This window comes from Gouania willdenowi, chromosome 2, assembly GCF_900634775.1.
Source record: "Gouania willdenowi chromosome 2, fGouWil2.1, whole genome shotgun sequence".
NCBI classification, from domain to species: domain Eukaryota; kingdom Metazoa; phylum Chordata; class Actinopteri; order Blenniiformes; family Gobiesocidae; genus Gouania; species Gouania willdenowi.
In genome coordinates this window covers 6333542-6346802 of record NC_041045.1, presented here as the reverse complement: position 1 = coordinate 6346802, position 13261 = coordinate 6333542, and positions in this window count along the sequence as shown.

Here is a 13261-nt window from a genome sequence, read left to right as displayed (position 1 = left end):
TCAACACACACGCACACACATGAACGCACACATGCACACACACACACACACACACACACTTCATGCCACGCTGTGCCAGATTGCATTACCTGAGCCTTTTCATAGGCACATAATGAGATCATTGGAAACCCTAAACTTACACATGGAGAAAGAGAAGAAGAGGGAGAAATATGAAATAACTGTATTCATTTGAAACATTTTGCTATGAATTCTTAAATAATGTAATTTTTTTCTTCTTAAATATAAGCCTTCACAGCGCAACAGAGAGAAACACTCTAAACAGAATGAGACAGAGACGAATACAGAGGAAATATGTCTGCTCGTGGGCTCTGTTCACAGAGTCAATTTGTCCAAACAGTGGAGGCTCAGTTTGCAGTGGAGGTCCAGGTAACAGGAGCCCTAGGAGACCACACCCACGCCACGGCTCCCCCTGCATCACATGCACATGTGTGCAAATACACAGACTCTAAAACAGCTTCAACATGTAACTTCCTGTCTCCATTATGTTTATTTTAGCTGTAATCATAACGCTTAGCTAATCATCGCTGTGCTTTTCACACATTACATACACTAATTCTCAAATATGGTTGAAGTTGGAGATTTTTGCAATTGCATAAACATCAATTTAATGTTTCCACTTTTACCCTTTTCTGTTTTTTTTTCCATTTCATCGGCCGAAATGAATGAAATCGCATTTCTGGCTTTTAAATTTCCCAAAATCATGCCATTTTATTTAAATAATGTTTGTTAGTTCATATTTGTGACATACTGGTGTTCTTTGGCTATTAACACAGTTGTGTAATTTGTTCCGACTAGGGATGCACAGAAATGAAATTTGTGGCCGAAGCCGAATAAAATCTAAACGCTTGGCTGAATACCGAATACCAAATATTAAATGCAGTTAAGTTTTTCTCTATTTTTTTAATAGCGCATAATTAGCCTAGAATAAATTTTTAGACATATTTTGTAAAGAAATTAAATGTTTATTGAATTTTTTTTTTTTTTTTTAATATTCCAGTAGCCTTTGCTTTTCAAAAAACAAGCACAACAAAGTTTTTCATTTATATTAGGCATTCAAACAAAACAAAACATGCATTAAAGCGGATAAACCCACAACAAAGGAATTATTGTCCTTTTGGCACAAGTCTGCTTAGCTACAGTAGATAGGCTAATAATGTAAACCTAGAGCCCTATAAAATCCATTTTATTTTTTTCCAAATTCCGTTTCCCCCCCCCCAAATTCTGTGTTTTCCACTTTAATTTTTTAAATTCCATTTTTTTTTTTTTTTGAAAAAAATATCTGTTTTTCTTTTTTAAAGAAAATATTAGTTTTTAATTCATGTGAGGAAACAAAAAAAAAAAAAAATGTAATTAAACAAAAATGTATGTGAAAAATAAAATAAAGCAAGATATAAGTCGTAGTGACATTGATTATTCTGACTGCTCCTTTTTAATTATTTATATGTCATATAAAGATGTATGAGAAAAGCATTAATGTCACCTGATTTCCTCTCAGGGATCAATGATGTACTGAATCTGATCAGGTTTATTGATTAAGTTTTGATCAACTTAGTTTAAATTAACCTAATTTAAATTATCCAGACCGTAATGATTAAACAACAGTAATTTCACCACTAGGGGTCAGAATATTTAACAGTATCATAAGTTATCATTAAACTATGATGTTTCAGACTCTGTAGCTCTGATGACATGTTGTCTGAATGTAACATTCTAATAACGTTGCTTCAACTGACTTTTATTTTGTAAACCTCTGAAACGGTTGTACTTGAGGTAGCTCGCTGACTGTGAATGTGTGCCTACGAGGCACGGACACTGGTGGCTCTGTATTCAGGAGCCAGTGATGATTTGCATTGTTTGTGGTGGTTTAGGCAGAGTTTAATGCAGCCAGGAATGGGCGGTGCACCTAGTAAGCGGTCCCCAGAAACATTTCCCCATAAAAAAAAAACATTGGTGACAGCGTTTCATGTTGATTCTGTCCATTTAACCGTTTTCATTGGTCGATTCCGTGATTCCGTTAACGCAGATTTTATAGGGGCCCTGTAAACCGAAGGCTCAAGTAAAATCTCAAAGTGTGTGCTTGTAACATCATGCAGGTACACAACATATCCCAGGCCAGAATAGATTTGTCAATAACAGTACTTCAGCTTCAAAATAAAAAGAAAGAAAGAAAACTATGACATCTGAGACATCTTAAAATTGTTTCATACAGACAAAGACATTAACAGCTCTGCCTGTATGTCGATCCCCAAGCAAAATGTTAAAGAAACCTGTGCGTCGGACTCCGCGTCACTGCACGTTGTTTGATTGCGTCATTGCGTCACACGTGACTATTCGGCCTTGCTTTTAACTCTCTCCACCGAAGGCCGAATGTGGCTTTTTTTTTTTGCAATATTCGACTGAATATATTCGGTTACCAACTATTCGGTGCATCCCTAGTTACGACCAATAAGCTGCATGTTGAAGTAAAACACATAGCTACTTAAGAATCTATTCTGATTATGGAAACCACACCCAAAAAAACGCCACCTGGACGATTTCTTAATGGTTTTCTCATGGCGAGTCGCGTTTCTCCGCTGTATTAGCGCCAAGTGCACGAGCTGAAATCACACGAGAGAGTCTGTTTCCTAAAGTTGTGACACATTGGACTTCTTTCACTAAAATGTGATTATCTGATCTGAGGGCCAAAATATCAGAATATCATGGCAGTATTTAGAATAATGACCAATCTTATCATTATTACAGGGAACAATAAAGGGTTCAGTTTGTGTTTCTTCTTCTTCGTTCTGTCTATCTTTGTTGTTGTTTTGTGTATTATTGTCATTATGGATATATTTCTCTCATTTTGCATGGTTGTGTTTGTTTTGTGTGTAATTGGAGTCATTAGGTGCATTTTTCTGTTAATTTCGTGTAGATTTTTTGTATCATTTTTGCTTTTGTTTTGTTTGTTTTTCTGTTAATTTTGTTTTTGTAGTTATTTTATGTTTTTTTTTCTTTTTGCTTATGTTTTTGTTTCCCTATGTTATGTTAGCAATTTGTCATTCTGTTGTCCGTTTTTACGGGCCGCAAGTTGCCCATGTCTGCATCAGACCACCTGTTTTATAGTAGAAAATGGATATAAACGTGTGATATTGTCCTAAAACATGAATGTGATGATATATCCCCTGTTGTATTGCAATTTTCCTTTGATTTTGTTTGAAAATATTAATAGAAATTGCCAATTCTGTTTTAGGAAGTGAATTTGGAGGTGCTCTGGTTGAAATATATCTTCAACATCACAGATATCTTCTCAGTTTGATATTCTCAGCATTATCTCACCTTGTAGCCACCTTTGCATTGCTGTTTTATCTCTTCTCTAACTTGCCTTTGATTAGCTGTCATCAAAGGTCAAGACAGCGTGACATGCTTGACCTTTTCTCACTCAAAGAAGGAAAGCAGAGGTAATCTTCTTCCCCTTTAATAACCAGCCGCGCTCCCGTGTGTTGCACTCGTTGGTCTGATGAACTTTCTCTGCTTTCTCCGAGCGCCGCAGCAACGCTATAATCTGCAGCACGTGCCCATTAGCATTTGATGTTGACTTCAGGTCACAAAGCCGATGCTGCCAGCAGATGTAGGAGCTGGCCGTAACATCTGAAGGACTGCTAATATTTTCACAAAATGCATGAGCGTTGGGCCAAAAATGAAGCAGAATCTTAAAGATTAGCACATTCATCTGCCCGCGCGTCGTTAATCTCGGTGTGGAGTGAACCGGGTTTGCCAGACCTGTCAGAGCGCTGGCTGTGCTACGTCTCAGACGAGGTGGCTTCACAGCAGCCTCCACGCTTCATTATGCTGCTCATTGCCCTCGGTTAACGGGGCTGATGCAACAGTCAGCAAGCTTACTCATTAATTCCTCTGCTCGTCCCCCTTGAACTCTACTCTTTGCTCTCTTCCTGATTTTTAACTTGTTTTGACCCAATTTCCCCTCCATCAGCTTATGACTTTTGTCTCTTTCACATGTTTTTTATTGCTTTCTTTTCTTCCTCTTATCAATTTCGATTCCTCTTTTTCTTCCATATAACATGCTTTCCTTCTCTCTTTTACACCTTTCTCCTTCTTTTTCACTCTTCTCTCCCTCTCTCTCCTTTTCCTCTTTGGTTTCTTTGAAAATTATTCCTCTCTATCTTTTCTTCCTGTTTTTTTTTTTTTTTTTTATGTATGTATGTGTGAAGAGCCTCCAGCTAATCCCATGCCTAAAGCACCTTAGCAACGCTCGCTAGGGGAATTTGAAGGGAGCTACAAGAAAAACACACACACACACACACACATATGCACACGCACACAAAGCCCAATGAGCAGCCCCCTATTGGCAGCAAGTGGATCCAGGGATGCACTAATACATCTTCAAATGGGCTTTTTAAAGCATTTGGAAAAGCTCTGTCGTCAGGCGATAACTCCCCACCGGTTAAAGGATGGATGCTCCTGTTGTGCTGCAGCACTGCTTTTCCCTCCCTCTGTGGGCTCTCTCCTCTCCCCACACCAACATTCTCATTCTCTTTCCAAGTTTGTCGACTTTAAGAGTAACATAAAAAAAAAAAAAAAAAGTTTGTCTAACAAACTGCAGCACTGTACAAAGTTTCTTTCTTTTATTCTTAAAACTCTTGGCTGCTTCACAAGCATTTTTGACTAACTTTATCTTGCTGAAAGTATTGCATGGAGAAAAAAAAAATCTCTAATCTTATAAATCCTCTGACAGGAATTCACTCACAAATGAATGTCGAAGGTACAGTGAATTTTAGGACATCCTCAGGTCTCAGAGTGAGGTATCAGGTATCTGTCATTCATGACTCAGCGAAAACTGTCATTTGAAATTGAAAAGGCCTCACTTGTCAAATCAAACGCCATCAAATGAAACGGCCTCAGCCTTCCAAATAAGTCATCAGACTCAACGGCCTCAGTCCGTAAAACACATGGCGCTTTATTTTGAAGGAACCGGAGGTACACATGAAGAAGTAAGTTGAAAAGCCAGTGTTTCTTTTTATTATTCAAAATCTAAGATATATCAACGTGTTGTTTGATTAATTAATACATAGCGAAATGAAACGTTGACATATCTTAACCTTTTAAATAACAGCTTTCAACTTGCTCACGTACCCAAAGCAGCACATATTGATGACGTCATGCGTATTTTCGGTTTCTTCAAAATACGTCATGTCATGTTTTACGTCCTGAGACTGTTGAGTCTGACGAGGCCGTGTCGTTGGACAGCGTTACATCTGACGGTGGTTTTGCTGAGTCATGAGTCCGTTTGGTCTGACATATGACAGAGGTTTTCCTGATACACGATGCCTCACTCTGAGACCTGAGGATGTCCTTAAATGTACACGTCACCATTCGAAAGTTTGTTTGTGACATCATAAACATTGTTTTGTTGACAAAAAAGGTCACGTGAATTGAACTTCGAAAAAGTTTGGCGCATTGCATTGTGGGATTTGGAGTCCTGTAGAAGAAAACAAAGACAGCGCTGGACAGAAAAGTTTCTTTAAGGAATGTTTTTACTTCATTGTTACTGTGATTTCTTTAGTTTCTTTGCCATACAAGTAGGACAGGGATTTGCTTGAATAATTTTTTAAATTTTGCTTTGTTTACTGATTTCGGCCGTTTTCGGACCTTTCCGTGGAAGCCACAATTTTGACATCCGCCATTGCTTTGTCAGCAACTTTCAATGCGTGCAAACATCAAAAAGATTTTGGTGTCACACTGACGTCAGAGGTGGTTGAGAACAACTTTTGGATGTTGTTCTAACATCCATTGGTACAGTTTAAAAAAAATGTGATTTATGTGGTTAAGCAGCTTTATTTCATCAAAGTTTCGTCCTTTGTTGTTTGAGGTTAGCTTGAAATTGCACACGCGTTAATCGCACAGGGATGTGGTGTTGTTTGGTGTCGTGTCATCTATAATGTACTGAGACATTGAATCATTTTACCTGCCGTTTTCTAAACCGGGGCAGTATTATTAGCTGCATGAGTCAGTCCCCGCTGTGTGAATATTTACTGTACTTTCATGTACATTCAACTTGGAAAGAAACAGAAAAATAAAACGTGTAACCATTTTTGTTTTTGTTTTTTGGGCTAATCGGGGTAATCAGATTAGTCCGTATAGGTGATGAGATTACTGTGCGCGTGCGCGTCGTACGCGTGTACGTGTGCGCACACGTTAAGATGTTCAGGCTATAATGAGAATGTGAATCTGTAAATACCTACGAGTGAATCCCTCGCCATGTTAATCTGAGTCCGTAATTGCTGGCTGCCAACACAGATAATCCCAATGTACACACACGCACACACACACAGAACTAGGACATCAACATTCAAAATGCAACATCTGCAAAAGACACAAGGAGGAAGACGCCATATATTCTGACTGATCATACTCTTACACACACACACACATTCATACATGCACGGAAGCCTGCATAAGTGGATCAGAGAGGTGGGTGTGTGTAGGAAACTTCAGCCAGGCTATCACTAACAAGCATGCTCCGCTCGCTTTCCTTTATACGTTAAATCCCTTAACGCCACGCTGGAGATTAGCATATTGTTTTAGCTCGACACACAGACACTCGCTGCTGTTTGTGATCAGTCAAAGCTGCATTTTCTTAGTCAGTGTTGGAGATTTCTTGGTTTATCCAGACACTGTGATGATCAGTGTGGTGTGTGAACTTCAGAATTCATCTCGCTCTAGCACAGAAATAGGAAAGTTCTGTCACGACAGAGTCCACAAAAATGTGATTGTCTGATCCGAGGGCCACATTAATGTCAGCATTTACAATAATGACCAATTTGAGCATTAACACAGTAAAACAATGAAGTATTATGTCGTTTGTTGGGTTTTTTGGAATCATTTTGTAATTAGTTTTTATGTTTTATGAGCTATTTTGTGCATTTTTCTTGTGGGTTTTTGAAGGCTTTTTTTTTTTGTCGTTTTGCATATTTTTAAATTATGTTTATGTCATTGTTAAGTGTTTTTAGAGACATTTTGCTGGTTTTTTTTTTTTTTGTCTATTTTTGCAGTTTTTGTGAGCTTTTGGAGTAATTGTGTGTATTTGTGTTGCCCTTTTCTATATTTTTAAGTTGTTTGTAGTTGTCTTCTGTGTTCTTGGAGAAATTTTTCGTATTTTTGTTCTGTCATTCTGCATGTTTGTGTTGTTTTTTTCTTTTATCATTTTGTGTTTTTATTGTTGTTCTGGATGTTTCATTGTATATTTTTGTTGTAGTTTTGTGTATTTTTTATTTTTGGTAATCTTGTTTGTTTTTGGAGTAATTTTGTGGATTTTTGTTGTCCTTTTGTGTATTTTGGTAATTTTGTGTGTTTTTAGAGTAATTTTGTGTATGTATGTTTTCCTTTTTTGTGCATTTGTAATTTTTTTTGCTTTTAAGAATTATTTTATGTATTTTTAGCCTCCGGTTTTCCATTTAAAATTTTAAACATTTCCATTTCATCGCCTTTAGGCGTCATTGTTGGTTTATAAAACCTTCCAAAATTGTGCCAAACATGCTTAACAGGGTTAATGAATTAACATATATGATTATTTTTTGTATTTCTATGCTTCAGGTGTAAAGAAGGGAACTCCACATGTCCATCTGTTTGCTTTACCTGCAAATTCCGTCGTCTGTTTTATGGTAAAAATGTCACAGAAAAGCATGAATTTTTTCCAAAACATGTAGGTGAGGGTTTATTCTGTATCTATTTCTATTTCTATTTGGAGAGCTAGTCGCACTCTGCCCCTGGTCCACTACAGCAGGGTCAACATTGACTAAAGATTTCATGCACATCCAACGTTTTAATCAGGGTTGACACGTAAAATAAGAAATTTTAGTTTTTGTTTCATACTTACTGAATAATCCTCGATATGTATAACTTCAAAAATAAATACTTTTTAAGGTTATGAATGATTGAACTGAACAGAAAAGTTTGTTCAGGACAGATGTTACAGATTAATCCAACAAGGTATGTTAGCAAAAGTAGCCACATGTGCTAATAAAGATAATGTTGATGTTTATAAGCATAAGGACAAACAACAATACTCAAAATTACAGTAAAATATACTAAATGACTCAAAACTACAACAGAAATACACAAAACGATAACAAAAAATGACAGAAAAACACACAAATTGACGCCATCAACAGACAAAACAACAAAAATGCACAAAACGACAATAGAAAATATACAATATGACTCAAGAAACGGACAAAACTATAACAAAAATGTACAAAACGACAGAAAAATATACAAATTGACTCCAAAAACAGACTTTACAACAACAAAAATACACAAATTCTCAACAAAATAATACAAAACTACAATAAAAATATACAAATTGACAGAATATATACAAAAAAAACAATTATTGTCTTTTATTATTGCTCAGATTGGTTATTATTCTAAATGCTTACATGAATATTGATAATGTGGCCTTCAGATCAGATACAATCAATTTTTTTATTTTATTTTTTTTTTTACTCGTGCTTATTTCAATTATTCCAATAAATAACAATGAATTGTGACATTTCTTTAATTTTTAGTCGTAAATCTGCTCAAAGTAACAATTTGTAAGACTCACACAGCACGTTACAGCCCATAATAATGAAGGTTCTGCTGCTGCTGAATGGCTCTAATTGAGCGCTGTTTTTGACCGCCACTTGCTGTGTGAGATTGTAACGTCGTGAACCAGATCTCACCTGCAATCTGCAAATGACAGAGGGGAGGTGAAAGGAGGAGAGCGCCTCATTGGCCTTTGGGATGGCAGGAGACCTTTTAACTCCAGTGATTACCTGAGCCTGAGCTGCTGCAGTCATAATCATGTTAGTGTTTCCTGCCATCTCACTATAAAGTGTGTGAACCCTGCAGGAAAAGCATGCTGCAGTTTGAGGGAGTTGGTGTGAGGAGACCTCACTTATGCTCCTGTATTTTATTAAAGTGGAAACGCCAAGGCTTTTCTTATAGTTTCTATTGTCTGCTGTTGAAGTGTATCCTGCAAGAACAGAAGCAACGCTTAATATCTGTAACTGGAGTTGATGGACTCTGAGTCTGAGGGAAGATCTCTAACTTTAAACGCTGTTGTTTGATCTGATATCATCACATTATATATCCTCACATCTGTTTTGTTAGGTCGTAAATCTCTTATTTTATTCAGTAAAAGCTTGGAATAGTTTAAGAAGCGTTCTTCCAAGCTTGCATGTATTTTTAATTATTAAAATACTATAGAAATTGAAGAGCCTTTGGTGACATGTGACAGTGATTATTGCTAATACCTCCACAAAGGCGTTATTTTATTTATTTATTTTTCTGTGAACAGCAATATTCATGAATTTGGAGTCAGACATGTAGGATAGATGGATTTTCCTCAATATCTTTGTAACGTTTAGCTGACAATGCAAGTTTTCTTTCTAGTCTCTGCATGGTTATTTATTCTACGTGTATAAATCTACGCAAGAGTTTACTGTTTTAACACTGAGGGTTAGCAGAAGCATCTACAGCCTATTCTAAAATGTAATGTGTCTGAAAATTAATAAAAGTTCAAACTGAATAAATTCTTAGGATTACCTACGGCAATGTTACGAATTTTGGATTACAGTTTGTCTAGTAATCAATATTTGTCATGCTTTGGTGACTTGAATGGGTGTTTTGATATTAATGAATTGAACAAATGTATGCATATTAAATTTCAATTCATATGAATGGATACCAAGGGTTTTATTATTGTACACTTAAAAGCAAAATTGTAGAAATGTGATTGATTATCTGCAGAAAATAAATGTATTTAATTTTTTTTACTAAAAGCAACAAATAAACTCCATTATGCAGTATTTAACCATCTGATGCTTTTGAAAGCCAAATATATATATATATATATATATATATATGCACAAATTGACAACATAAATGTAGAAAATGTTAGAAAATCACACAAAATTACAACAAAATGACTAAAAAGTGACATAACAACAAAAGCACAAAGATAAAAACCCTTTTCTTTACTAATCCTCAGATTGATCATTATGCTAAATGTTGATCAGATACAATCACACCTTTGTGGCCCCTGCTGTGGTAGTGTTATCCATCTCTGGTTTGTAGTCTGGTTCCCTGTGCAGTCTGTTGTGGTGCAGCTTCCAGAAGATGTGTGATGATTTCTGCTCCCTGGGGGAGAAATAGGTGGAGGTGGGGGGGGGGGGGGGCTCTAATTGATTCAAGTGAAAATCTGTTAATTGAATTTTTCCAGCTTTTAAATAAATATAATATGAAACAGTAAGTTTGTGATATGGAGATTATAAAGATTATTATGGTGTTAAAAAACCAGACAGACAGCAGCATCGGATGCACCAACATGTCTGATTTTGGAGCAGAGGCTGGGGAGGTAGGGAGGGTGGGGACGGATTAAGAGGCTGAAAAATGGTTAAAACGTGTCAACGTGTAATTGCACGATAAGGCCCCCTCGCGAGGAATCCGTTGGCCCCGGTGCAGTTTTCTATGGCATCCATGGGCTAATCTCCTCGCGCCACATTCAGTCCCGCGCAATCGGTCCCCCGTAATCTCCCGCCACAGCACCGGGTCCACGCGCTGGAGGTGACGCTTTTTATTGGAGGAGAGGGAGGCGAATATGCAGAGGCGTGATAAACTGACGCCGATTAGACACGTGCAGGACACCGGGAGCACGAGGGAGAGGAAGTGGCAGAGCAGGGTCGTCCAAACATGCAGGGGTGATGATGATGATGATGATGATGATGATGATGATGATGATGTGAGCTGATGTTCCCACGGATGCTGATTATTGCTTTAAGAGGCAATGATGACACTTGTCATTTCATACCTGAGAAAGGCCGATTGTGTGTGTGTGTGTGTGTGTGTGATCATCACATCATGTTAGACACACCTGATCATCTCCTGTGTGTGTGTGTGTGTGTGTGCTCGTTTTATTGAATCACTGCTGATAAATTATATAATTAAAGTCGCCATTAGTCCAATCAGAGCTGTATTATTCAGAGGCAATCATAAAGAGTCCTCACAAAGAACAAAATAATAATGTCCTTCAGACACTAGTGTTTGATGAGTGGTGATTAAACCCTCACATCACACATATCTATAGTATTTTATTTTTTGTCTTACATTAAACCAGTGTTTTTCAACCTTGGGGTCACCTGAAATGTCTAGTAAATGATCAAATATATATTTTTAAGAATGATATTAGATTATTATTGCTTTTCAAATTAAGACACCACTTGCTGTTCTAGTTTCACTATACTCAAATATAAATCTAGTTAAAGAAAATGCAGTATAAAACCTAAATAGTCATTAAATAATTAAATTATTAAAATGTAAACTCTATTTTTGTATTTTTCGATTTAATTTGTTATTATTTTTCAATTTAAAAACACCATCACACAATCTCAAACAACTGTATTCTCAACTTTCACCTCTTCAAATATAAATCTAGTTAAAAAATAAAATGTAATTAAAGTCTCCAGGGTCACCAGAAACTTTTGACATCAAAATGAAGTCATGACCGAAAAAAGGTTGGGAACCACTGTTTGAAAAACTTTCCAAAGCGCCTTCACATGCAGAACTGCATGGAACTTGTTGGATTTTTATTTATTTATTTTTAAAATTTTGCTGCTTCCAGCAATTGATTGATATTATTCACTTTATATTTTCATTAAATAATCATTATAATATATAATACTTATAATATTACCAATAAAAAACCTTAAATACCATTATTGTAATCAATATATATATATATTTTTTTTTTTTTTACTGTGAGGCTCATGAGTTTAGTTCAGTCTTTGGGTTAAATGTGTTTGCTCTATTTTAAGTGTTTTATTTTGGTGAAGTATGATTTGCTCAGCGTGCTTGAACTAATTTCTAAGACAAACCTCTTACATGTGGAGAGGTTAATTTTGCAGCGAGAGCTCAAACAAATAAAACACACAATTACATAAGACTGAATATAAACAGACTGAGTTTAAAGGTGACGTCAGGGAGGAACTATATGGTATTCTGTGTTGAGGGCTAATCCTCATGCTATGCCTATACACAAAAACCTCCTCTTTCACCCCCCCATTCCCCCTCCTCCTGCATGTACTCATTCCTCCTCATCCTCCCACTCATTCAGTTTGAGAAGGAAACAATTTGCCGCTGCATATTAAGGTTGGTGTTAATGTTAAGTTGAATTTGTGAGAGACACTGAGTTTTCATGCACGGCCTTTAATACAATTATATAGAAACAAAGTAAATTTCTTTAAAACAAATATAAAATAAAATAAACCCTGCATCAGGTCAATATACACAGTAATGCAAAATAAGGATTAAATTTACGGTCTTTGATTAAAATTCTTTAAAAAAAATGCTGTCATTTCAGAAAACTTTCAGAGGTTTACAACTTCCATTCAAAATTTGACATTATCAGGTGTTTTTTTTTTCACTACTTTGAATTGAAATCGCAAATTTAAAAAAGGTAAAAAGATGTGGACATTTGTTATTGATTTTCATTTTTTAATGAAGAAATAATTGGCGCCACTAGTGTAACACTTTCTTTTCTCCAAATAGTAAAATTAATATTTAATTAATAGTTTAAAAAAAACAAGAGAGAAAGATATTTTCAGGCCTTCACGTTAAATGACTTAATTAATGGTTTATATTGTCCATTTAACGATTTTCCCTATTTTAGACTCACTCAACTAAATGCATTGACCACAAAATTGTCATAGAAAAATGTTAAATAAAAAAAACACAGTACACGTTGTAACGTTTAATAATCATTTCCATAATAATGAAGTTGTTTTGCTCATGCTTATCTTTATTTAAATATTACAAACCTGTAAAAACAAACAGTATAAAGAGTCAAAGGCCGTAGACTGAGTAACTGTTTTCATCTAATTCTTTTGCCGACAGGAAAATAAGAAGAAACGTGACTAAATTAGGCATTAAATTCACAACAAAATATTTGGTTTGTACAAAAACGCATTTATGGCTGTTTTTCTTTCTTTTTCCCGTTTATATTAATTTCACAAGAGCTCCGTCAATGTCATTATTTTTAGACAGTTTTATTGAACAGCAAACCAATCTCTTTGAGTCTGTGTATTTTATTAAGACAAATAAAGATCCTATTCGTTTATTTAATATTCTCGCAAAACGTATTTGTATTTAAAAAAAAAAAAAAAAACAACAAAAATATGTACAATTGAATAATAAACGTGGTTTT